This window comes from Suncus etruscus, chromosome 18 (assembly GCF_024139225.1).
Source record: "Suncus etruscus isolate mSunEtr1 chromosome 18, mSunEtr1.pri.cur, whole genome shotgun sequence".
Lineage (NCBI taxonomy): Eukaryota > Metazoa > Chordata > Mammalia > Eulipotyphla > Soricidae > Suncus > Suncus etruscus.
Window position 1 is genome coordinate 30,498,926 of NC_064865.1, and position 25,317 is coordinate 30,524,242.

Sequence of the window (25,317 nt, forward strand, 5' to 3'; positions counted from 1 at the left end):
CCATATCCTCCTCCCTTACCCCCGTGCTGCTAAAATACGTGGTCCCTTCTGTGCCTAGCTTACTACTTAGTGGTCTTACACCTGTTTGGTCTTGGTACCTCCTTTAATTCCCCCTCTAACTGGGAGGCGGGACTAGATAGTTCAAGTTATGTGGTTTTGTTTGAAGACGAGAAAGGTAATAAACTGGGGTAAAAATCAAATACGCAGAAAATGGGCGAAGTCCTTCTTAGAGGCTCTCATCATCGGTTTGAGAGACAAAGGGGAAAAAGAGGTGAAACACCCCAACAGTACAAAAAAAAAGTGTCAAATAAAATATCCAATGAGCACCCCAATTATAAAGATAAGCACCACATAAAAGCCATGGTCCTGAGATAAATAAAAACATGGCAGAGCACATAAAGAAAGAAAAAAAGAAGAAAATAAATAAATAAATATAAATGGAGAATGTTTATGATGCTAGGGATCAAACCCAGATTGTTCACATGCAAGCCAAGTATCTTATACACTGAACTATTGTGCTGGCAATATATCAGATAATGTTTGCAATCATTTACTACATATTCAATAATTTTTAAAAATTTTTATTGTGACTAAAGTGAATTACAAATCTTTTACACTAATATTTAAGGTACATAATGACATTGAATCAAGACTTTCTTACCATATTCAATGATTTTTATGTACCAAGATAAATATTTGATTTTATTTCTGCTGTGAAATTTAGTGTATACATAGAGTTATTACAGAAGCGTCTTTCCCCTCTGCTGCTCCTTAATTAATTAAAATTATTTTATTTTTCCACTTGGAGGTGTGAACTGGCAAATGACCTTAATTTTTTTTTTACAAATAACATTTAATTTTATCAGAATTTTTTAGGAAATATAGTCAGGTAGAAAGAACTTAAAAAGACACTTGCTACTTCCAATAGCATCTTTGTGCTTTATATCTCTTCCAGTATTTTATGTGTGTGTGAATGTGTCATTGTATGTACATATACACATATATATGTATGTGTGTATAGATTCTTTAGAGACATTAACACATGTTTTTTCTTTGTTTCTAATAAAGAAGCTTGATAAAATATCTATATAAGTGAATAAATTCTTCAGTAGCAACAAAAATAACATCAAGGAATCGTAGGGAAATAGTGATGATGAAGAAGATAATGATGATGATGATGGTGGTGGTGGTGATGGTGATTGTGGTGGTGGTAATAATGGTGTCTTAGTATAGTACAAATTACCTTATCAATTCTTATAACAACATTGTGAGTGGGCACCATTATTATTCACCCACCCAATAGTGTTAATTGAAACACACAGACAGAATATTATTTTTACCAAAGTCAAACAGCTAAGATTTGGACATTAATATGGTTTGATCATTTTAAGGGAACACATCTCCTTAGACTAAAGTCAATATTAGAATTCAAGTCTCCTGACTTTTCCTCCATTCATAAAAAGGATTGTTTCTGCCTAGTCTCTAGTGGCTTTGGATAACATTTAGAAAGTATCTGTGACTAAAATTCCTATTTCTGGTTTATTTTCATTTTGAAATATTTTTAGAAACCATGGTTTACAATACTGTTAGTGATAAGGTTTCATATATAACACAATCCCTCACCACACCTTTACTCAGAGTGTTCACTTCCATCCATTACATCTCAGTGTTTCCTTTTTACTTGAATTCCACCCCCTTCCAAGCCTTCCCAGTGGCAGCTTCCAACAAAAGACCAGTTCTCAGTTTCTCTGGGCAAAATTTTTTAATATTTCAGTTAATTTTCAGCCATCACACTTAAAAGATTAAATCCCGAAGACCTAGAACATAGCAAATTATAAACCATTGCACAATAACCTTTAATGTTAGGGGAGTTATTTTTTAATCACAGAAACTGGTTTTGAGGATCGTTGTTCACACAATGATCTCCAGGATAATTTTGCACAGAGGTAGTAGATGTAAGATGAGAGAAGAAAGAAGAAATAGAGGGTCCAACAGAATATGATTTCACAAATATTTCCTGGGAGTCAACCATATATTGTTTTGATTGACAGAAGCATAATGGAAAACAACAAAACTAGAATGTAAGTTCTTATAAAACTCTCATGAACAGAGGTAGAGGACAGGCAATTAAATATTTGTTCCTTAGAAAAAAATAATTCAGTACAAATGGGATAAAGCTAATGGAGGAATGGGTGTTTTAGATAAGGTAGTCTGGAAAGGTCTTTCTGATAATGTGACATTTGAATAATGAAGTGAGGGAAGAGCATTTCCAGGGAGGGAAAATGGGAAGACCAAAGAGAGGAGGTGAAGCTGGAGGGGGAATGATGCCCTGCCGAAGGGATTCTAAGAGTCAACCATGTGGGGCTTTTGCTGGCCCGGAAAAGAGATTCTGGATAGTGTAAAGAAGTGAATACCAATGCCTTTAAAATAATTTCGTTCATATTGATAAGACATTAGGCTCAAACTTTCTTTAGACTTTCATTCTCACCGAGCATGAGCACTTTGGTGTGTAGAATGTTGTTATATTTCAAACAATTTTCAAAAGATTGTTTTCTCTCTTAAAAGGATCCTCTCTCTCTCCTTCTTTCTCTCTCTGCCTCCTCTCCTTCTTCCTTCCAGCCTCTTCTCTATCTCCATCTCATATTTAAGGAACAAGTTTTCCTGAACCAATCCCTTTTTCTCTCCTACATAGTAAAAGCCACGTCAGGGAACTACCATGAATAATCATTAAATATAACTTATACAGAATAAATAATAAAGTGTAACTTTTAAAAAGCAGTTTACAAAACCACCTTGGAAACCAGTGAGAATAAATTGAATATAAAAAGATTAAAAGACTACTGATACAGATTTAAGTATTGACTATATAATTTTTCTGAAAGCTTAGTTTGGTATTTAATTGTCATTAAGGCTATACATACATATATACACACATATATACATAAATGTATTATATATGTATCACATTATATCTATCTATCTATCTATCTATCTATCTATCTATCTATCTATCTATCTATCTATCTATCTATCTATCTATCTATCTATCGGTTTTTGGGCCCCACCGATGACGCTCAAGGTTTACTCCTGGCTATGCGCTCAGAAATTGCTCCTGGCTTGGGGACCATTTGGGATGTTGGGATCAAACTGCAGTCCATTCTAGGTCAGCTGCATGCAAGGCAAACGTCCTACCACTGTGCTACCATTCCAGCCCCTCATTAAGGTTATAATAATGAAATAGTATAGCATATTTATTTACTTTCTTGCTTCATTTTATTTCTAAAATAATCTGAGCATTACATTGAAAAATTTGTAATCATGGTCTTATGTGGGATTATGATTATGATAATCCCTCAGAATTTGTGGGATCATCTTGATTTTAATTATTCCCTCCCATACTTACCAGTCTAGTTTCAAGAGAAATTCTATACCTAAAATTTAAACTTTCTCTATAGTTCTAACTCAGTCCAAATATACTGAGTAATTGAACCATATTAAAATTTATTAGACAGCTCTAATATATTATTTTAACTGAAAGTAAAATATGGTAGAAATTACTTCTGAAGTTGCCTTTAAATGTCAACTTTGGAAGAATGAAAGCACTGATGTGTTTTCGGTGTGTAATTTCCCCTTTAAATATTTTTTGTCCTACTTCTCAGTCCTACCCATCATGGACGTGGTATTTATGATAGATGCTTGCCATGAAAATATTGTTTGCCTACTGGTCTACTGCTCTCTCTTCAGTTGCTAGCCTCTTGAGCAGCCTTTGGTTTGTCTCTGCACCCCAAACACAATTTAGTGCCTATATATTATCAGCAGCACTCAGTTGTTTATTCTTTCACCACAAAAAATGAATAAGAATATTAGCATAATTTGTGAGAAAAGAAAGGTCAAAGTGAGGCCAGAGTGATAGCACAGTGGGTAGAGCATTTATCTTACACATGGCAGACCAGGATTTGATTGCAGGCATCCCATATGGTTTCCAAGCCTGCCAGAAGTAATTTCTGAGCTCAGAGCCAAGAGTAATGCCCGAGTGCTGCCTGTGATCCAAAAAACCATAAACAAATAAATAAACAAATAAAATATTTAAGAAGAAAGATTAACAAATCATCCTTCAAGTACATTTATTTGTATTTAAAAAGCAGTTTGTACATCATGAAGATTTTACTTTTATTTTTTCTTATTTTTAATTTAAAAGGTTGCTCATGATTAAGTTTCAATCATACAATATCACAAGATGTATTAGACAATTTTCAGTGAAAATATGGTTTTTATAGTAATGCTTGGCATTATTTATATTTAAACTATACTTATTCTTTAATCACTAAATTTTATAATGTATAAAATAAATATATCCATCATATAATAATTTCCAAGTATTGAACCAAGTTGTGGGAATGAAAAATGGAAGTCTAACCTCTACTTTTCATCAGTTATAAGGGGCAATAGGTTAGCTCCATCTGGGGTCACTTTCACTTATTATTTTGGCCTGGGAGAATGGTTCATTCCCAGGTATGAGTAAGAAGTAAAATAAAGATCTGGGGACTTGTATAGAGAAGAAATAAAGGAGTCCTGGCTGGAGTTCAGTCACTTCAGGAATCATTTCTTCTCTGGTAAATATATATATCAAACTTGGGTATCATTTGCCTAAAATAACATTTACCTGTATGCATAGCTTGCATTACTCATGAATAAGTTAAATACCTCTCAAAATTTTCACTGTTTTATAATCTATATATGTAACCATGCTATGTTAATATTCAAAGTATATTCTTTGAGTGCCATAAATTATGTAAACAAAGTTTCTGCATACATTTACCCAAAGCAAACACAGCCCCTGTGCTCAAAGATTTTTTCCTGTGACAGACACAGTTAAAGATTTAAAAAAAAGTCACAGAGATTTAGTTATAGAGATAAGTGCTCTGAAGTAAAAATACAAAAATATCTAAAGATGAGTAGACATTCATAGACAAGGATGTTGTTAAGAGCAGATTTATTGAAAAACAATAGTTTAAACTGAGGTTTAGGAGCTAGAGAGATAGTAAAGAAAATAGTAAAGGAGTTTTATCCTTAGAACCACATTGAAACCTAAAGAAGTAGCCCAGAACAGAGGTAAATGCTGCTAGAGGTGGCCCTTCAAAATAAATAGAACAAAGCAAGGTGTGTGTTTCCATAAATGCATACAACATCCTATTAGTAAGTCAAAAGCAAATACCGTGCAAAATCTTATGGTGAAAGTATGGAATAGCAAAGGAAGTATTAACAGAGGTACAAAGAAGAGAGAAATCTAAAATGTGGCTGACAATAGAGATTTCACATCAGGTCATTTGAAGAACATTTTTCCTTTTCCTTAAAACAATGAAAATACAGAAATCATTGGAGTATATTTAGAAGAAATGATAAATGTTGCACATAAAAATATTTTGACTACATAGGAGAGACTTAGAGTGGAGCAGTAAAAATTAATACAACACATTTTGGTATAGGAAATAGATGACATTGAGTTGGATGGATAGCAACAATAAGGTATTGTAAAATGGTTCTGATTTCACACATGTTTAGAAGATAATAATTAGGATGAGATATTGGGATATGAGAAAAGAATTAAAGCACAGGTTACTTCTATGTATCTGGAGGGAAAGTAAGAATGCCAGAAAGATAGAATAGCTGGCAAGGAGCTTGGCTTGCAATGTAGTGGACCAGGTTATCCCTCTGGTACCCCATATAGTCTCCCAGCACCATTAGGAGTGACCCCTGAGTTCAGATCTCAGGAATAAGCCTGTGGCACAAAAATAAGAAGAAAAGCAAATGTTTTAGGAAGAGGGTGGTTTAAAATGAGAAAGACTTCTGAAATGTCAAAGTATAGGTGAAGGGGGGGGGTGTTCTTTTTTATAACTGAAACCCTACTACAAACATGTTTGTAATCATAGTGCTTAAATATATTTAAAATAATAAAAATAAAAATAAAGAATAGGTCTGAAATAGGGCCATATAAATTGATCTATACTATTCAAAACTCTCTCTCTCATACATGGTTCTTAATGATAAATTGTGAGGCAATAACAAATTTCCAAAGGTAACATAATGGAAAACTGAGACATATAATTGATTTGGGGTTGGGTGAGAGGGTGGATAGTAAGAGGGAAAGGAGAAATAAGTACAATGCTATCAAAATTATGTCCACAAGAAAACATTATCAAAATATTGTTAAGTCAAAAATAAAATTGCTCATCACCTCTTATTATTAGGGAAATCTAAATCAAGGTGACAATGATATATCAATTTATACCAGTGAAGATGGAACATATTAAAAATACTGGGAACAATCTGTGTTGGCAGGGATGTTGTGAAAAAGAACTCATCTACTGCTGGTGGGAATGTTCATGGTTCAACCCTTATGGGAAACAATATGGAGGGTTCTGAGTAACTTCAGAATAAAAGTGCCTTTGTGACCCAGTAATCCCACTTTTGGATATACATAGCCCCAGGACAGAAAAACATTCATTCAAAAAGATGTATAGACAGCACTATTCATCAGAAAACTCAGTACAATAGCTAAAAGTTGAAACCAACCCAAATGTCCCAACAACAGATGAGTAGCTCAAGAAGATGTGGCATACTAGAACACTACATAGCTGTAAAAATGATGCAATCATGCAATTAACTACAACATACATAAAACTGGAAGATATTATGTTAAATGAAGTAAACCAGAAAAAAAAGATAAATGCAGAATGATATCATTTATATGTGATATTTAAAATAACTACATGAAGGAATTAAATGGGGCTTGTTAAGAATACTCTAGGCCTCAGAATATAGTGAGAAGGAAAGATTGAATGAAAGAGGAGAAGCACAAATATAAAAGAATGGGGGACAGGGAACAAGGGTTAACATGTGCACTGAACTTGAATATCCAAGACAGAGTCAACAATGAAAACACAAGACAAAATTTTTAACAACCAAGCTTAAAAAAGGTGCTTGTTATGATGGCAGGCTGAGGCAAGCGTTGGTGGAGGGAGGATGACATAGGTGGTGGAATTGGTCCTGAAGCATTATATGTCTAAAATACAAGTATAAATTATTTTTAAAATTACACTAGTTTTAATTTAAAGAAAAAGGATACTGTCTGTGGGTTTCTTAAAGATTTTGTTACTATTTTGGGCAAAGTTCAGCCTACTATTTGTTGAGGGATTTTTTTAATCATGAATGGATGTCAGATCTTGTCAAAAGCTTTATATGAACCACCTTATATGATCATATGCTTATATTCCCTGTTATTAATTTAGTATATTATATTCATTGATCTGAATTTGCATATATTGGGCCATACTTTGATCCCTGAGATTAATCCTACTTGATCTGTGTATGTAACTATTTTGAAATAATCTTAGCTAAGATTTTGTTAAGAATTTTTGCACTGATATTCATCAACGAAATTGATCTAAAATTTTATTTTCTGGATGTGTATGTGTTTGATTTGGGTATTAGTGTAGTTAACTTTATGGAAGGTGATAGGTAGGATTCATGTGTCTTTGATGTTTGGAAGAGGTTATGGACTATGTTATGGACTATGGACTTTCACTCTTATTATGATTTTCCTATTTCTTTTATCTTTTGGGATCATTTGCTGTTATTTTCTAGATGCTTGAGGTGGTTTGATAGTTGATTTGGGCTTTTTCTACTATCTTAACATGGTCCTGCATGTCTATGAATTTACCCCATTCTACAGATTTTGTTGATCTCATAGATTCTGATAGCTTGTATCTTCAATTATTATTAGTTTCAAGGAGTCTTTTAATTTATTCCTTGATTTTTTTCTTTGATCCAGTGGCTGTTTAGTAGTGTTTTGTTCAGATTTCACATCTTCAAAGATTTTTTCATCTTTTCTCTGTTATTAATTTCTACCTTCATGGCGGATTCATCTGAGAAATTAGTTTATATACTTTCTATATTTGTGAATGAATATATGTTTGAGTTATGCATTACTATTGATCCGTCCTAAATAATGTTCCACGTGAAAGGACAGAACTAAATATCCAAGTCACAGAGTCAACAACATTAGAATTATGAGACCCAAATTTTAATCACTAATATTAAAAACAGTCCTGGTAGGATAACAGACATGGGCACAAGGTGAGGGTATGATATAAAATCTGGGAATACTGGTAGTAGGAGGTTGACTTTGGTACTGACATTGGTACTGAAACATTGTATATCTAAATCCCATCTATGAATAATTTTGTAAATCCTAATGATTTAAACAAAACTTTTAAAAGAATAATATGTATTCCCTATTTATAAATGTGTACTGAGTTTTGATTCATGTGTACAGCTATGTAAAGCCAACCAAAATAAAGATAAAAGTATGAAAATCACTTTAAACCGTTCCCTCTTGCTCATTTATAATCATCACTATCACCACCACCCCTACCAGAAGCCTTGACAACCACTAATTTGAGAAATGTTCCTATATTTTTGCTGTTTGTAGAATTTCATATAAATAAAATATATGGATTTTTGTGTTTTGGTATATATTCCAAAAAGTGAAATTTTTTTTAAAAAATAAATTATTTAATTGAATATCTATTATGGGAGTTTTTTTCTAACCACTTTATTATGGGAGTTTTTTTTCTAACTCTTTTTAAAAATCCCCATAGTGTTTTATCATAGAGAATGAACCAGATGACATCTAAACAACAGTGAATGAAGGATTCTTTCTCAATGTATCCCTGCCAACACTAGTTATTTCCATACATTTTGGTAAATGCCATTCTTTCCAGTGTGAGATGATATCTCACTGTAGTTTTGATTGCATTTCCTAATTATAAGTGACAATGAACAATGAAGTGACTGTTCATCTTTTCTCTCCATTTTAGAAAGAGACTATTGGACATTTTGATGTTGAGCTTTGTGTTTTTATAAATCTTGGATATTAGCTCTTATCTAACAGATTGCATGCAAATATTTTCTTCTACGAAGTAAAAAATGTTTTATTTTAGCTTAAGTTCAATAGAAAATCAGTCTTATACATTATAAAACCAGTCTTATAATTTTTGGAGTAATGCCCAACTGAATATCATCTGTTATCTTTTTTATATGCTTGAATCTGAATTTTAAATATTTAATTAAATATTTTTATTCACGGAGTATATTGGCCTACAGTTTTGTTGTAATAGTCTGTTTTTTTTATAGTAGGCCAACAATGGCCTTTTGAAATGGGTGAGTGACAAATTATTTCCACATTTTATGAAAAGGTTTGAGTAGAACTGGTATTATGTTTTTCTTTTCTTTATTTTTTCCCTACCCCTATGTTTTTTTCTTAAGTGCATGAAGGATTGAAAATGTTGAGCCTGGGCAATTTTATTTGAAGATTTTTTAACTATACATTTTCTTGCAAAGGTAGTCATCACATTCTCTCATTCTGTAAGTAAACATTGGTCACTTGTGTCTTTAAACATTTTAACTTAGTATACTGCCATAAGTTGTACATAATATTATTAGCAATATTCAAAGTCATAGAGACATTTTCTCCATATTAAAAAATACACAATGAATGGAACATTTAATTACATAAGGTATAAATAAGTCTGGAATCAGAGGGTTGTATGATTATTAATGTTTTGAGACATTTATTTTATTTTATTTATGAGAACAATGATGCAAAGAAAGAGGACAAGGTAAAGTTACCATAGAAGGACAATCACCAATAAACAGAGTTCTCAGAAGAAATCCCCTTGCTGACACCTTAATTTTGAACATAAAGTCAAGGAACATTAACAAGAAATAAAACAAAGCCCATGTATATTTACTTTGTCCCTCAAGTCTCCAGATATACATTATAACATTTCTTAGTGGTACACAAAGCAATTTAAAGCCATGATATTTGTGTAACTCCTGAAACATTGAAGGCATAGTATTTTTTACATTTCCATGCATATGTATATTAGTTTATGTTAAACTCAAAATTTTAAGTAGTTTTTTTCTTATTTAAGGTTTAGAGTCAAAGGAACAAAGTAAAATCAGTGTTAGAGTGGCAATTATTGTTTGCATAGGCCCACCAAAATATGGGTGACATGGGAAGGAAAAGCCTTGGCATAAATACAAGGAGACCCTACCCCTGAAGTTTCCTGGCTTAAGACCAGCTCTAGGTTCCAGCAGAATAGTTTGTCTAATCCAAGTCCTTGTCTGTAGTGCCAGTACAGTTTTATTTTTCAGACAGCCTCTGTTGTTGGCAAAAGATCCTGGAATCTGCATATCCTACATTAAAGTCAGGATGGTTGTTTTGAGACTTTTTATTGGTCATTTTCTTTATGCTTTGAAAGGCTCTAGATCATTTTCCAATGAGGCTGAATCAAACAACTTATTGTAAAATACAATTCTCACAGGTATGAGGTACTATCTTATTGACATTTTTATTTATATGTCCCTTAAAATTAGTAATGATAACACTTTTCCATATTTTTGTTGACCCCATCTTTTTATCTTTGAGAAAATGAATGTTCAACTCCTCTACTACTTTTTAATGGAGATTTTTTTTGTTGAGATTAGAGAGTACTTTGTATATCTTGGAAAACATCTGTTTGATGTATGATGTGAACAAATTTTCAGACCTAATTTTTTTAACGTGAATATTTTTAGTTTGATGTTTGTTTATGATTTTTGTTTTCTTTTACATTTGACCCTGTCATATCATTAAAGAATCTCAGAGTTCAAGATCTTGGATAGTACTGCCTGTGATCTCATTGTGTTTTGTAGAAATTGCATTTCTATCTTGATGTTTAATCCATTTTATATTAACTTTGTATGCTATATGAGCTAGAGGCCTAACTTCCTTTTTTTTTTTTTTTTTTTTTTTTTGCACATAGCTATCCAGTTTCCTAAGCACCAGTTGTTGCAGAGACTCTCCTTGTTCCATTGAATGCACCGAGCCTTTTTAAAAAGTAAATTGATTGCTAGTATAGCTGAGAATTTATCTTTGGGCCTCAATAATATTCCATTAATATTACTGTCTTTGTACAAGTGCTAAACAATTTTGATTAACATAGCTTAGTATATAAAATCAGGGAATGAAGTGTCTTCTATCTGCTTTTTTCCTCTCAGAATTGTTTTGATGATTCTGGGTGTTTCGCATCTCTCTCTCTCTCTCTCTCTCTCTCTCTCTCTCTCTCTCTCTATATATATATATATATATATATATATATATATATATTTAAGAATAATATTTCTATGCACTTAAAATAGTAAGGGAATTTTGATAAGTATTTTGTTGCATCTGTAAATTTCTCTGGGTAACATTGGACTTTTATTCAAATTCATTTTCCAGTTCTTGTTGTGAGTCTGTTCCGTCTTATTTTATTTCTTTAAGAAGATATTTATGATTTTCACTAAACAGGTCTTTTATCTTTTCTGTTAAATTAAGTTCTAGTATTTGACAGGTTTGGTTAAATGATGTAATAATTAAATTAATAAGAGTTCTGGATGGCAGTGGATGGATGGTGAAGCCTTTCAGCCAGCCCAGGCCAGGTGCCTGCAACCCCTTCCAGCCAATGGGTCTGCGGGTTCAGGGTAGCAGCGAGGAAATGATCCACAAGCAGTCAAGAGAAATCAGGAGACATGAAGCTTTTCATTAATAATACACCCTAGCCACCATGTGTGGCTTCTACTAACCTTTAATCAGCCTCTTCAGCAGCCCTGAATTTTCCTGACTCTGCCATCTCTCCATGCTGCCTACTTCTCCTGAACCTTGTTGAATCTCCCTCTGAATCCCTTTCAATCTCCTCTTACCCCTGAGGCAACCCCCTTTATTAGCAACCACAGACTCATTCCATCCAGGTGATCTAGGAGGAATTTGGGGGAGGGATAATAAAGAACTGTAAATGAAATTGCAAAGTTTATTTATCTCTTATATTGTTACTTACACATAAAAATATAACAAATTTCTGTGTGTTGATTTTGTAACCCATGACTTTACTGTATGAGTTTATTGTATGAAGATTTTTTAATGCGTGCTTAGAATTTTCTATATATAATATCATGTCATCTGCCAATACTGATAGTTGACTTCTTCATTATTTAAATTCGTTTAAATTTTCTTTTTTGCCTTATTGCAATGACATGAACTTCCAGTTGAATAGTAGTAGAGAAAGTGAGCATACTTATCTTTTATCTGTCATAGAGGAAAGGCTTCAAATTTTTCTCAGGTGAATATGATAACTGTGCATTTGTTGTATATGACCTTTACAATAAGTTGAGATAAGTTCCTTTAACCCACGTTTTGTTAGGGTTTTCACTAGGATAGGAGTTAGATCTCATTGAATGATTTCATGCATCTCTGAAAATAATAATATGGGTTTGTTCTTCCTTTTATTAACTGTATATCACATTAATTTAATCATATTGAATTGTCCTTGCATCCGTAATAAATTCCACCTTATTATGGTGTATAATGTGTTTAATATATTAATGTATTTAGTTCATTAGGATCTTATTGAGGATCTCTGCATTCATTTCCATCATAGATGAATTTTTTTTTAAAGTAATGCTTCTTTCAAGTTTTGGTGTCATGGAAATGCTGATCTATTAGAATTTCTGCTTTCTTTATTGAGAAAAATAAATAGAAAGTCCTTTTTGAAGATTTGGTAAAATCTAATTAATAAACTTATTTGGCCCAGAGCTTTTGTCTTGAGGAGATTTTTGATAACTAACTTCTCTGGTTCGTCTGGTTGATCTATTTAATGACAGTGTGGTACTAAAATCTCCTACTGTTGTGTTGTTGATATTTTACTTCAGTCCTACCAGTATGTTATTTTCTCATTAAAGTGATCCTTCATTTACTGTATATATTTCAATTGATCTTTTTGATGTACAGATTTTTTAAAATAATACAACGCTCATCTCAGACTTTTATTACTTTTTAACAGAAGTATATTTTGTCTGAAACATTTGTTTAATACATACATTTTTAGTGTATTCTTTTCCTTCATGATTGCTTTCAAATAATTTACTTTGAGTCTGTATCATAAAAATTCAAGTGAGTCTCTTATAAGCAAATGAATATTGGGTTAATTTTTCTGATTTGTTTAGCTACTCTGTACTTTTATAGTGGAGAGTTCTGGATACTGACATTGAAAAAATTTATTGAAAGAAAAAAATTTAATGGCTTCTTTTCGGTGCTGGATTTTATTATGGAATAAGCATTTGTTTCTTTTGCCTTTTATATGAGTCTATTTAGTGAATCTTGTAACACTGGTTTAGTGAGTAGAAATTTTTATTATTTGTTAGTGAAGTGTTGGCTGCACCGTTAAATTTGAATGATATTTTAACTGACTTAAATTTGGGGTTGGAGTGGTGGTGCTGCAATAAGGTATTTGCCTTGCATGAGTCTGACCTAGGACGGACTCCATCCCCCCAGTGTCCCATATGATCTCCAAGCCAGAAGCGATTTCTGAGCGTATAGCCAGGAGTAACCCCTGAGCGTCATAGAGTGTGGCCCAAAAAAACAAAAACAAATTTTTTGAATGAGATTTTAACGGACTTAGCTACTCTTGTTTGGGTTCTTTTTTTCCCCCATTTTTTCTTTATTTAAACATCTTGATTACATAAATGATTGTGATTAGGTTTCAGTCATGTAAAGAACACCCCCTTCACCAGTGCAACATTCCCACCACCAATGTCCCAAATCTCCATCCATCCCACCCCACCCCCACCTGTACTCCAGACAGGCTTCCCAGTTCCCTCATTCATTCACATGATTATGGTAGTTCTCTGTGTAGTTATCTCTATAGCTGCACTCACCACTCTTCGTGGTGAGCTTCATGAAGTGAGCTGGAAGTTCCAGCCCTCCTCTCATTGTCTCTGAGGATTGTTACAAAAATGACTTTTATTTTTCTTAAAACCCATAGATGAGTGAGACTATTCTGCATCTCTCTCTCTCTCTCCCTCTGACTTATTTCACTCAGCATGATAGATTCCATGTACATACATATATAGGAAAATTTCATGACTTCATCTCTCCTGACAGCTGCATAATATTCCATTGTGTATATGTACCACAGTTTCTTTAACCATTTCATCTGTTGAAGGGCATCTTGGTTGTTTCCAGAGCCTGGCTATTGTGAATAGTGCTGCAATAAATATAGGTGTGAGGAAGGGGTTTTTGTATTGTATTCTTGTGTTCTTAGAGTATATCCTAAGATCGAATGGGTCGAATGGGAGCTCAATTTCCAGATTTTGGAGGACTCTCCATATCGCTTTCCATAGAGGTTGTACTAGAGGGCATTCCCACCAGCAGTGGATAAGATTTCCTTTTTCTCCATATTCCTGCCAGCACTGATTGTTCTCATTCTTTGTGATGTGCACCAATCTCTGTGGTGTGAGGTGGTATCTCATCGTTGTTTGGATTTGCATCTCCCTGATGATTAGTGATGAGGAGAACTTTTTCATGTGCCTTTTGGCCATTTGTATTTCTTTTTTATCAAAGTGTCTGTTCGTTCTTATTTAATCCAATGTGTTGGGTATGCCATACCATTTTTTTAAAGCCTGTAGTGGTAGTGCTTCATTTGAAAGATCAGTTGTGATTTTTAAGGATTCTATTTATAGATTAATTTTTTCTTTGCTCTTACTGCCCTTAGATAGTATATCACTGGGCTCGGAGAAATAGCACAGCGGTGTTTGCCTTGCAAGCAGCCGATCTAGGACTTAAGGTGATTGATTCGAATCCCGGTGTCCCATATGGTCCCCTGTGCCTGCCAAGAGCTATTTCTGAGCAGACAGCCAGGAGTAACCCCTGAGCACCGCTGGATGTGGCCCAAAAACCAAAAAAGAAAAAAAAAAGATACTATATCTTTGACTCTTACCATTTTTACTGCAAAGAAGTTTTATGTCTTAGTGTTTATTTAAAATAATATCTTTATTTAACACCATGATTACAAACATGACTATAGTTGGATTTCAGTTGCAAAACACACCCTTTCACCAGTGCAACATTTCAACTACCATCTTCCTCCTCCCAAAACCCCTGCCTGTATTTGAGACAAGCATTCTACTTCTCTCACTCATTAAGATAGTCATGATAGTTGTTCGTGTAGGTATTTCCCTAACTGCACCACTACTCTTTGTGGTGAGCTTCATATTGTGAGCCAGTCCTTCCAGCCCTCATCTCTATTGTCTCTGGGGAATATTACAATAATGTCTTTAATTTTTCTTAACACCCAATAATCAGTGAGACTATTCTGTGTCTATCCTCTCCATCTGACTTATTTCACTCAGCACAATAGATTGCATGTACATTCACGTATAGGAAAATTTCATGACTTCATCTCTCCTGATGGCTGCATAATATTTCATTGTGTATATGTACCACACTTTTTTTTAGTCATTCATCTGTTGAGGGGCATCTTGGTTCTTTCCAGAGTCTGGCTACTATATATAGCACTGCAATGACTATAGATGTGAGGAAGAAATTTTTGAATTGTATTTTTGTGTTCCTAGAGTTTATCCCTAGGAGTGATATGGCTAGATCATATGGGAGCTCAATTTCCAGGTTTTGAAGAATTTTCATATTGTTTTCCATAAAGGCTGGACTAGATGGCATTCCCACCAGCAGTAAATGAGAGTTCCTTTCTCTCCACACCCCTGCCAGCACTGATTGTTCTTGTTCTTTGTGTTGCGTGCCAGTCTCTGTGGTGTGAGATGCTACCTAATTGTTTTGATTTGCATCTCCTTTATGATTAGTGATGTGGAACATTTTTTCATGTGTTTTTTTTTTTGGCCATTTGTATTTCTTCTTTGAGGAAGTGTCTGTTCATTTCTTCTTCCCATTTCTGATAGAGTTAGATGTTTTTTCTTGTTAAATTCTGATAGTACTTTGTATATTTTGGATATTTGCTCCTTATTGGGTTGCTGGGTAAATTTTGTTCTATAATTTTCCTCCCCAAAGTTTCTTATTCAAACTTCCTTTCTTTAACACAGGGCTTATTCTGGGCTTGTGCTCAGAGAATATTTCTGGTTGCAGTGGGGTAACACAGTGCAAGGGATATACATGAGGTTGGCCTGATGCAAGACAAATATATTAATCCATGTATCATCTCTCTGACACACATAAAATATATATATATATATAAATATATATATATATATGTGGTACAAAGCACAGATGTTTAGGTATCACAACAGGTGGTAGTCAGGAACTACTCTTGTTTGTGCTCAGGAATCACTACTGGCTTGAAGTCCAGTGTTCCATATGAGGGAGCAGTAGTTAAACCATGGTCAATTATATGCAAGGCTAGTTCCTTAATTCTTGTAATATCTCTCTGACCCATGGTTGCTACACTGCTTCAAGCTGCCCCACTGAACTCTGATTTTTTTTCTTTATATATTATTTGTCCTTCATTCTGTTGCATTATTTTTTAAGTTACATTCCTATGTTCTTTAGATTGGTAATTTGTAGTTGAAATATTCTCAACTTTCTTTTTCTCTGTTGGAATTTTTCTCTATTCTTTTCAATTTACTGAACAGAGTTATTATTTCACTTTAAAATCCTCATCCCAGAGATAATAAAGATCTTATGTGCTTATTGTTCACCCAATACTTTTGTCACCATCTACTGTTGCAGTGAGTTCCTCTAATTATTCATTATGTCAGGTACTGTGGCAGAACTTGTGGATGGTAGTGGTAGGTGGCTATTTCTCCACTGTAACCAGCACCACTCCCTTCATAGCAATGTGTGCTAGTCTTAAGCTATTTACCTTTTTGTCTCATTTATATTATAGCCTTCTTTTCTAAGGATTTTCCCTCAAATTTTTCTCACATTTCTTTTTTATTTCCATTACTCTCACTCAATCTTTTCCTTAAACATTACTCTATACCTTATTATATCCTTCATTTCTCAAGTAAGCTAATATTTCTCTCATAATAGTAGTTCTAAAATAACTTCATCATATAAATTTATTCATGAATACTCTATTAAAATTAAATACAATTTAATTTTCCTTTTTATGTTTCCAACTTACTAAAATGCTTAAAACTTGAGCTCTTTTCCTTGTGCATTATCTCACTCCACACTACACATTAAACTCCTTGACAGCAAAGACTTAGTTTGTTTCTTCCTATATTTTTTTGGTAAGCATAAAAATAGGAACAATGAATATTAAAGAACAAATGGATGTGTAGTTATACACTAAAATAGTCAATAGGACCTGACAAATCCCTGGCAGCTGTACCACACCCACAACTGTTGCCATACCAAAGACCCAACTTCACTGCTTCACTACTATTCTTTGCAGAGGTAAATGACAAAAATTCCATTTATATCAAGTTGGGGATAAAAATTTTGCTGTTATTTCAGAGTGGGAGCAGGTAGTCTTTCCCCACCCCACAATACAGCTGGAAGAAGCCTCAACAGTCATATCCACATTCCAGAACTGCTGCCTCATAAGGTCATTGGCCTAATTCTTAGAGTTCAGTTCACAATGTCATACATGCAGCTGCATTTCCAAATTCCTCGATTCTGACACCCCAGTAGGAGCACAACAAAGTTGATAAGAAAGTATCACAGAAGTCAGCTAAGCTCAATAAGCCAAACAACACAGAATGCTCAATGACACAGCTTAGTAAACCTTCATACAAAGACAATCACAAAGACAAGACAAAGACAATGACACTATCGTGAAATCTAAAATTTACATATTTCCTTTTACTGAAATTTTTTTTTTATTTTGGGTGACACCCAGCAGTGGCGCTCAGGGGTTCCTCCTGGCTCTATGCTCAGAAATCGTTCCTGGCAGGCTCAGGGGACCATATGGGATGCCAGGATTCGAACCACCGTCCTTCAGCATGCAAGGCAAATGCCCTACATCCATGCTATCTCTCCACCCCTGAATTATTTTTTTATATTTATATTAGAAGTTTAGTTGTAACAAGAAATGTTAAATAAATTATTTGGTGCGAGCTATGGGGACAGGTTTGGAAATGGTTGGAAGCTGGAGACAATGGTGGAAGGAATGTTACATTTGTGATGGTATTGATTTTGGGACATTAAATGCAGAAACAACTGTTTTAAGCCATGAAGTTTAAATAAAGTCACAAAAATGTTAAGAGCAGCTAATACAACTAATTCAAAGTTAGGAAAATAAAAAAATAAAGTAGTTAAAAATAAATTATGTTTATAATATTAAAACTTTAATAAAAATTATACAATACAGATATATTAATTTTTCTTTTAATTAGTGCTCGCTTCGGCAGCACATATACTAAGATTGGAATGATACAGAGAAGATTAGCATGGCCCCTGTGCAAGGATGACATGCAAATTCGTGAAGAGTTTCATATTTAAAAAAAAGAAAATATATTTCTTTTAATTGAACATTATATAAGATTTTTAAAATATTGCAGTAATAAAATAGTACTGAAAAATGAATTATTAGAGAACAGTAATTTCAATCAGTATGTTCATCACTATTGAAAAGTATTCCTATACTTACCTTTTTTTTAAATCCATCATGAAGTCACTATCTAATTTTATTCACTTTACCCACCATATTTCCAGATTCCTGCTAGATCTCTACTAGGTAGTGGCTCTTATAAAAAAAATCTCTCAGGCTGGATTCTGGCTATTTCCACTTTTTATCAAACTGTAATAATTTCCTTTTGAAACTTTTTCCCTTTTAACATCCTTTTAGCCTTATTTTGCTTCATTCATTACTGATACCTGCAATGACATTTTACTAATAAATTTCTAGATAATTATTTAGCTTTTCAATATCATAGATGAGTCACGTGTATATAAAATTATATTATAAGGTATTAAAATTTAAAATGTAAAGATAAAAATCTCATAGAATTTAGTCTAATGCTATCATTTAACATACAAAAGAAACTTAAGTCAGAATTAAACCATTAATATGAATATGAATAGAATTAGAACTATAATTAAAGTTTAAATATTCTCAGCATCAAGTTATTCTTTCCATTACTCTGTTCCCCTATTTTTTATTTTATCTACCTTCTTTACACTTATTTCAAAGTATTTTATCACATACATTTTCTTTTTTTTTTTTAACAGTTTCAATATTGCTCATGACTGAATTTCAGTCATACAATGTACTAAAACATTCTTCATCAGTGCACATTAAGTGCATGGTATTTATATTTTCTATTTTTCTTGATGAGAGCCATGAGCCATATTTAGAAATTATCAAGGGCCACTCATATCTCAGTGCTAAGAACTCATTCATGGTGGTGTTAGGAGATCAGGGACAAAGTTGAAATAGAACTGGGGTTGGCTACATGCAAGACAACTGCTTTAAACCCTTTAATAATTTTCTGGCCCTTATTACCAAAGATATATATGAGAGATATGTAATGTGTCATTTTGAAAATAAAAATAGTAACTATTTTAGAATTATTTTAAATACTATAGTTATGAATTCCGTAAAGCATCTCTTAAAATGAACAACATCTGATAATTGGTGAGTAAAGTCAGGTTGAAGGATTAACTGATTCGTTAACATTATGATAAAAGAAATAAGTCAAAGAAAGGAAACACACTGAGTTTGGAGTGACAGCACAGTGGTAGGGCATTTGCCTTGCATGTGGGCAACCAGGGACGGACCTGGGCTCAATTCCTGACATTCCATATGGTTCCCAAGCCTGCCAGGAGTGATTTCTGAACACAGAGCCAGGAGTAACCTCTGAGTGCCACTAGGTATGGCACAAAACCCTCCCCCTCACCCCGCACAAATAATAATAAGGAAAGAAAGGCAACACTACATGAACTAATTTATATGTGGAAAGAGTAACAGATTAATAGAAATAGAGTGATTGCCAGGCTTAGAAGCAAGGGAAATGGGGGAGCTAATTAATGGGAACTATGAGAAGATATATTCATCAACTTTATTAGGTTAGTAATTTTGATATAGACATATATTAAACTTCTAAATTATTTATTTATTTATTCAATTTTTTTGGTTTCTGGGCCACACCCAGCAGTGCTTAGGGGTTACTCCTGGATCTGCACTCAGAAATTGCTCCTGGTAGGCTCAGAGGATCATGTGTGATCCCGGGGGGATCAAATCTGAGTCCATCCAGGATTGGCCTCATGCAAGGCAAATGCCCTACCATTGTGCTATCACTCCGGCCCCTTCTAAGCTATTTTAAATCAATTCTATCTTAAAAGAGGCCAAGAAGGTGGTAGAAAGAAAAGCAAAAGCAAAAGATTAATATATTTGGAAGGATCCAGAAGTTTGAAAGTTTTCAGTGATCAAACTTCAGTTCACAAGATCCAATTCATTTCAGAAGTAAGAAGTTGTACTACAAAGGAAGTCCCATTAATTTATATTTGGACTATGGAATACTTCCATTGTAGCTAAATATCTACATGCTTAATTTTCTTTTACCAGAGGAATAAAGAGGCAAATGTTTAGAAAAGTAACCTAAATAAAATCTTTGCCCAAAAAAGTAATGAATAAACATTCAGACTTAGCTATATAGGCTTCATACAGCTGTTTCTTCTCAAATTTATCCAGACCAAAAAAAAAAATGCTTTTCTAGAAGAATACTAAAAATATCACAAAATTTTGAGGCTGACATTAGAAATTCTCTGCAACTGAAGCATCCAAGTAAACACAACAAATATTTATGATGAGGACTATAATTTACTCTGAAAATTTATGGAAAATAGTTCCAAAAACTGATAGCAGTAAATATTGACAGACATCTCCAAACTGTCCATTAAAAACTATTTAGGATATTATATCTAACAAATAATTATATATCTGTTTTATGACAACCTCCCTAAACTTCTTCTGCCATACCAGTGATCTTATACTGCCAGACGAGCAGGATACATAAATGAACCAAGAGATTTAAGTATTCAGTGCTGTCAACACTGGTACTCTTCTATAATACCAGACTTCTTTGCTATTCCTGGCACTAATGACTTACAGTGGAAGAACTATTTATTTATTTATTTATTTCCTCCAGAACAAACGTTTAGGAGTGCTTAAGGTGGCAAAATGAGACAAAGAGATTATCCACATTAGAACACATTTTAATTCACTTCTTTTACTTCAATATAAAAAAAGACTCCTAAGTCTTATGAACTTTAACCCATGCTGATTAAATTTAGCTAATTATGCCAAAACACAGCTACCAAAACAGTAACAATAAAACACATTATTATATTTGTTAAAGTTAGGTGGGATAGACATGATTTGTGATATAGATTCTGCTAAATGGTGGATCAGAAATTACAGATAATAGGTCAAAAACATCACTGCTTATCCTGGATCCCCACATTACAACTTCCACTGCCCCTAACTCCTCTCAGAGCATCAGGCCCAGAGAACTTTGATTCCACCCACTTTTGCAGACCTCAGTCCTTGTATGAGGACTATCCCCCCCCCCAAATTCTAAACCACATACATGCTTAAATTATCAATAGTATTAACATCTTCATAAATTCAAAGCCTTGGCAGAAATTCTCCTAACCTTACAGCATTAAATAGTTAGGAAATATCCACTGCAGTAACAAAGGTTTAAGGTTATTTCAGACATCTGGCTATTCCCAGAACCAACCCAAGAAAGCTGTTTATTCACAGATAGCACTGACCCAGTCCTATCTTTTTCTTTTGTGGATGTAACACTTAAAAATATGGAAAACAAACAAATAGCACCACAGAAATATAAACATATGACAACAAATCTAAAGGGCTTCTCAGTGATACCAGACTTCTCTCTAGTCTTTTTGAAATCTTTAGGACAACAATTATATCAATGCTCAATTATCTGAAAGTGTCATTTGAGCTAAGGATCAGTAAACTTGAAGAGAGCCTTATGGAAAGAATAAAAAATAAAAGTCATTCAAGGGGTACTAAAAAAATTTAAGAACTCAGTAGTTAGCCTTAGAAGAATTATGTGGAAGCTGAAAAGCAAATCTATGCATTCAAAGATCCAGCAAACAACTTCAGCAAGAAAGAGGAAATAGAAAAAAAAATAAAGAGAATACAAAGAAAATTTTTGACAAAACAAAGAGGATAAACTTCAGAATCATAGGAATTCCAGAAGCTAAATAAAGTTGGAGGCTAAGATCATCCAACAAATCCAAACAAAACAACACCAAGACATGTTGTAATCAAATTGCAAGAATCAAGACAGAGACAGCTCTTTACAGCCTCAAGACAGAAGCAAAACCTTCACACAAAAGCATCCATTTCTGAGATTTCATTAAAATACTCTACAAGCATGAAAATAGTGGAATAATATTTACAAGATAGTTAATGAAGAGAACCTATAATCAAGAATCCATTACACCCAGCAAGATTGTCAGAGTAGCTTGATACATTAGGCAACAAAACGCAACCTTCTATTGCTTGATGGGAAGATTCCATAAATCACCTGACATATACATTCCTAGAGAATAGAAATGCCCTCTAGCATAGATCACTAACTTGGACACAACTCAAATATCTACAAAAATCACAAAAAGTATAAACCATTCCAAGCAAATTCTCACACCACAAAGTCAAAAAGTAAAAATCATTCACACTAATGTTGGAAAAATAATAAATATTAGGAAATTGGAAAATATACTGTTAAATTAAAATTTTATCAAAAAACAAGTCAAGGAATTAAAAAATCCCTTAAAATAAATGAAAATGACACATGCTACAAGAATATATGGGACAGCAAAAGTAATACACTAGTAGAAAGTTCATGGCTATTTTTAAAATAATATACACAATGATTAAAACATGTCTGTAGTTGGGTTTCAGTCATAAAAAATAACACACCCCCCTTCACCAGTGCAACCTTTCCACCACCAATGAACCAACTCCCTCCTAGGGAAAGCTATATATATATATATATATATATATATATATATATATATATATATATATATATATATAAGAAAATAAGATTGGAATCATATCACACATCATTCAAAAATGAAGACATAAAAAGGATTAAATATCTCAAGATTAAACCAGAATTCATCAATTTCATTGACGAATATAGTTAAAACACTCCAAGAAATGGAACTAAGGATTATTTTTAGTGAGAGGACCACAAAGGCAAAATAAATAAATAAATAAATAAATAAATAAATAAATAAATAAAATGGGATCACCTAAAATTTAAAAATTTTGCACAGCAAAGGAAATTCAAGATAAAATGAAAAGATACCATACTGAGCTGGAGAAAATATTTTCACACAGTATCTCAGGATAAAGGGCTAATATTCTAGATCTGTAAATCTCAAAAACTGAATGTTCAACAACATTCAAAAACTGGGAAAGGAAAGAAACACACACTTCATTAATAGTAGACACACTGATGGCTAATACACATATGAAAAAATGTTCATCTTCACTTGTAGTTAGGGAAATCAATTCAAAACAACAATGAGATATCATTTCATTCAATTGAAAATATATTATGGAAAATTTCAATAGCATATTAAAAAGGACAAAAGTTTGAGAATAGTGTTGATAGGGCTGTGGAGAAAGGAACTCTGCTTACTGTGGTGAGAATGTCATACCATTCAACCTCTATGAAAAAGAAACATGAAGAGTTTTCAAAAAAGTAGGATTAGCACTCCCATATGATCCAGAAATAACACTTCTTGGCTTCTACTCCCAAGTCACAAAATACATTAAATTAAAAGGACATATGCATAACGCATATAAGTAATATATGCTATTTGTAACTTGACTAGTACAATAGAAACAACCCAAATATCTAATTCTGGATGACTAGACCAAAAACTTGTGATTTATATATACAATACAATACAATGCAATGGTAAGAAAGGAAAAAAAATCATGCAAGTTTCCACTACATGGGAAGATGGATCATGTTGAGTGAAGTCAGTCAGAAAGAGATAGATATAGAATTACCTTTATAATATATGATACCTAAAGATGCACAGTTAGGGGGAAACAAAAAGCTAATGCAACAAAAGTGCAGAAATAGTCCTCAGAACCTAGCTTAATAGAATTTATCTTGAAGAATGAGGGGATGGAATATAAGAGCCATTTGGAACCTTGGTGGGAAGAAGTGGACACCTGTATGGTGGATTTGGCTTTGAATTATATATGCAGAAAAATACCATTAATAGTATTAGAAGTCACAATATCTAAAAAAAAAAAACAAAAAAGAAAATGCTGATAAGATGTTGTGCTACTGTAAATATTTCATGTAAAAATCTACTTCATACAAGAAGAAATTATTGAGTGCAGAGCCAAGAGTAACTTCTGAACATCATTGGGTGTGAGCTCCCCCCAAAAATAAGGTACCTCTCCTTACTTTGAAACCCAGCACAGTAACATGCCTAAAGACTTGAGAATCTTGTCTTTCAGTCCAGAACCATTGTATCTCTCACACTAGGAATTGGTTTGACCTTATATCTTTCTATCTTCTAAATCTAAATGGGTGCAAAGTGGAAGCTGAACTGCCCCCTCCCTGCTCTGAAATCCAGTGTGGTCACGAGCTTCCTATCCTGGGACCGCATCCTTTTTCCAGAGCCTCCATATCCCACCCCTTAGGCCAGTTATTAGCCCTATATCATGTCCATCTATCCTCTAAACTCAAAACAAGCAGATGCACTAATGTCCAAATGAATGCATTATTACATACATCTGATATACTGGGAGCAGATGGGATGTGCTACTCCTATTTCTCAGATAGTATATAGCTTTAAATCTGTTAATTCAATGAAATTATTAGGTAAAAATTCCCTGGGCTAACTCAAATAACACTGCCTGGTAAGAAAAATAATCTGAATAGCAGATGCATTATTTGTAGCTATCTGATATATAACTAACTCAACAGTAACTGGAAATCTTAACCTCCACTCTTACTACCCCTAAAATTAGAAGGAATAGTGGGGAAACTAAGGAAATCAACAGCAGTCATATATATATATATATATATATATATATAAACACAAACCCAGGCAAATCTTCACTCATATAAAAATGCTTGATCATGGTCAAAAAGAACCTTAAATAAACATCTGTTACAACGGTTGATCCAGGTTCAATCCCCTGCATCCCATATGGTTCCAAGAGCCTGTCAAGAGTGATTTCTGAGTGCAGAGCCAGAAGTAACCTGAGTGCTGCCAGATGTGGCCCCAAAACAAACAAAAAATAGTATTGAAGAAATTGTAAAGTACATATAACAAAGACAAGAATAATCTCCTAATTATGGAACTACCAGAGGTGAGGAAAAATGGGAAAGGGTTTGAGGGATAATAGCTCAGAACTTTCCCACTTTCTGAAGAGAGACAACTACACAAATTCATGAGAGCAAAAAAGT

The 25,317-nt window shown here is 33.5% G+C and overlaps 1 protein-coding gene and 1 non-coding gene across 2 annotated transcripts in view; one reads left to right on the top strand and one right to left on the bottom strand.

Moving 5' to 3' along the window:
• The window catches only part of KIF6 (kinesin family member 6), a 601,782-nt gene that overhangs the window by 302,011 nt on the left and 274,454 nt on the right, over window positions 1-25,317 (bottom strand). The gene's annotated exons all lie outside the window — the stretch shown is intronic.
• On the top strand, window positions 18,228-18,334 carry LOC125996692 (U6 spliceosomal RNA). The gene has a single exon (XR_007491374.1). It is a non-coding gene; the product is annotated as a U6 spliceosomal RNA (small nuclear RNA).